Below are 2,780 nucleotides of genomic sequence, written 5' to 3'. Positions count from 1 at the left end.
TGAATTTTTGGTAGAATGTTTTGTCAAATATATCACATCTATAAGATCTGTTTACAGTATGAGTTCTATGATGATTCAATAGGGTGCTTTTGTTGCAGAATGTTTTCTCAAATATGCCACATTTGAAAGATTTTTCTCAAGTATTCGTTCTATGATGTTCAAAAATTGTAATATTTATTAAAAATGTTTTTTTACATCTGTCATATTTGAAAGTTTTTTCTAACGTATGCGATCTTTGTTGCCTTCAAATAGTTATTTTGGGTCTTAATGTTTTGTAAAATACCTAACATCTATAAGAATTGTTTCCAGTATGAGTTATTTGATGTTCAAATAGAATTCTTTTGTGGCATAATGTTTTCTAACACATTCCACATTTGGCAAATTTTTCTCTAGTATTCGTTCTTTGATTATTAAAAAGGGTAATTTTTAGGCCAAATGTTTTGTCACATCTGTCACATTTGAAAGGTTTTTCTCCAGTATGCGTTCTTTGATGATCTGAAAGATAGCTTTTTCGGCCGAATGTTTTGTCACATATATCACATTTGAAAGGTTTTTCTCCAGTATGCGTTCTTTGATGGTGTAATAGAGTGGTTTGTTGGCAGAATGTTCTGTCACATATATCACATCTGAAAGGTTTTTCTCCAGTATGAGTTATTTGATGATTCGAAAGAGTGGTTTTGTGGCAGAATGTTTTGTCACATATGTCACATTTGAAAGGTTTTTCCCTGGTATGCGTTCTTTGATGCTGATATAGATTGAAATTTTGGCAGAATGTTTTGTCAAATATATCACATCTATAAGGTCTTTTTATGAGTTCTATGATGATTCGAAAGGGTGATTTTTTTGCAGAATGTTTTGTCATATATGCCACATTTGAAAGATTTTTCTCCAGTATGTGTTCTTTGATGTTCCGAAAGGGTGCTTTTTAGGCCAAATGTTTTGTCACATATGCCACATTTGAAAGGTTTTTCCCTGGTAAGAGTTCTTTGATGATGAGATAAACCAATACTTGAAGGAATATCTTTTTTAAATATATCGCATTCAAAATATTTTTCTTCTGTGTGAGAAACCTCCTGTTCATATTTATCATTTTCAGAAAATAAACAAATGTGACGCGCCATCTTATGTTGACAATTTAAATTGATCTCTTTTTTTAGATGTATTTTTGTAAGACTTGAGCGGCTAGGTAATCCAAATCCTTGTTTGCTGCTATCATTCTCACAGAACGCTCCAACAGGGAGAACTGAAATAATGTAAAATTGACTCAACGCAAATCACAAAACCTCTTTTTTTACTTGGTAGACGACTTGAGCTCTTAAAATTTTAACAATACATATTTGTAATAAAATTAATTAGAATAGCTCTTACTTTGGTAAAACTTTATAAAAGTCTATTTGAGGCATTAGTTTTAGGTATGTATCTTGATAGGTAAGTAGGAAGTCTAATTTGACTTCGTCACTCTTTTTATCATCAAAAATATGTGACCTAATGATTTTATAAAAATTAAGATGTTTCCGGTAATCAAAGATACGAATAACGCAAACTAATATTTATTAGTTGCCCTTAATAATATATATAAAAAAAAAAAAAATACACATAATTCGTCTTTAACATGACAACTTTAAAAATATATAATTGAACAATGTATATAATATACATAAACAAATATAACTTTAAACTTTAAATAAATATATATAAAAAAAAACAGAAAATAAATTATATAATATACAAAAAAGTTATATAAAAACCACATACAATTATGAAAACCCTGAATTCAAACAGTTTTCATCTGTCTTTTAAAGCCAAGGGCTTCATATAACCAAGAAGGCTCTAAGAAAAATCACTTAAAAAACACCAAAAAAGTTGAAGTCACTGCAACTTCATCGGTTGCAATCTTCTTTCAATTCTAGAAGAGGCAATATGTATATTAAAAATCTGCTTTTATTTTAATTTTACAATCACCTTGTATCATTGTGTCTGATTGAACCTCAATTTTCACGTTTTGAATTGTAAAAAAGTTCTAATGATTTCCAAAAGACAAAAAATTTCCAAACAAAATAAATTTTGTCGTTTTTTTCTGGAGTTTAAATGGAATCAAAATTTTGTGACATAATAATTAAAACCCTCTAGAGCTACTATTTAGATAAATAGTTTTTTGAAACTGCAAGCGCTGCAATAAGATGCCAAAATAGAACTATATTTCAGCCCCTACCATACTCCCGAAGGATGTGGAAGACACGCCTTTTTATTATTGCGTTCGAGCATTTCAAGTTCACTTAACCTTAGCTTTTCACGAGACAGAACTGACGTCAGAGGTTGGTAGGATTATTACTTGGATTAGTTGTTAGAAAAGTTACATTCGCTAATCCTGGAAAATGCAGGGTTATTGACAATAAATGACGTTATATAAACAAACAATTCCATTCTTTAGAAAATGTGCAAAATACGTGAAATTATATCCCAAGAACAAAGGGCGAAAGTTACTATAAAACGTAAAGCGCCTTCCAGGATTTATAAATAAAATATGAATAAAGTGGAGTAAATGTAAATAATTTTGTTATTAACTCAGTCAAGTAGGTCTTTTAAATAGTATATTTGAGAAACTTAATATTAATTAGTTCAGACAAATAAGAGGGGGACACGAACACACATTTTGGACAGACAAATATGTATAAGAAGACAACGACATCTCAATCCTACCTTTACTGCCCTCCCTAACAAAGTTCAACTCTAGTTTAAGAAGGTCAGCATTATCTTGACAATGTGCGGAGATGCCCGTA

General features: G+C 30.2%; 1 pseudogene; it reads right to left on the bottom strand.

Moving 5' to 3' along the window:
• Positions 1–358: 358 nt before the first annotated feature.
• On the bottom strand, positions 359–2,155 carry LOC148938847 (uncharacterized; annotated as a pseudogene).
• Positions 2,156–2,780: the final 625 nt, after the last annotated feature.

Source organism: Artemia sp. Qi Xiang Cuo, unplaced genomic scaffold (genome assembly GCF_049724085.1).
Source record: "Artemia sp. Qi Xiang Cuo unplaced genomic scaffold, ASM4972408v1 HiC_scaffold_267, whole genome shotgun sequence".
Lineage (NCBI taxonomy): Eukaryota > Metazoa > Arthropoda > Branchiopoda > Anostraca > Artemiidae > Artemia > Artemia sp. Qi Xiang Cuo.
This window is presented reverse-complemented; position numbering and strand designations above follow the sequence as displayed.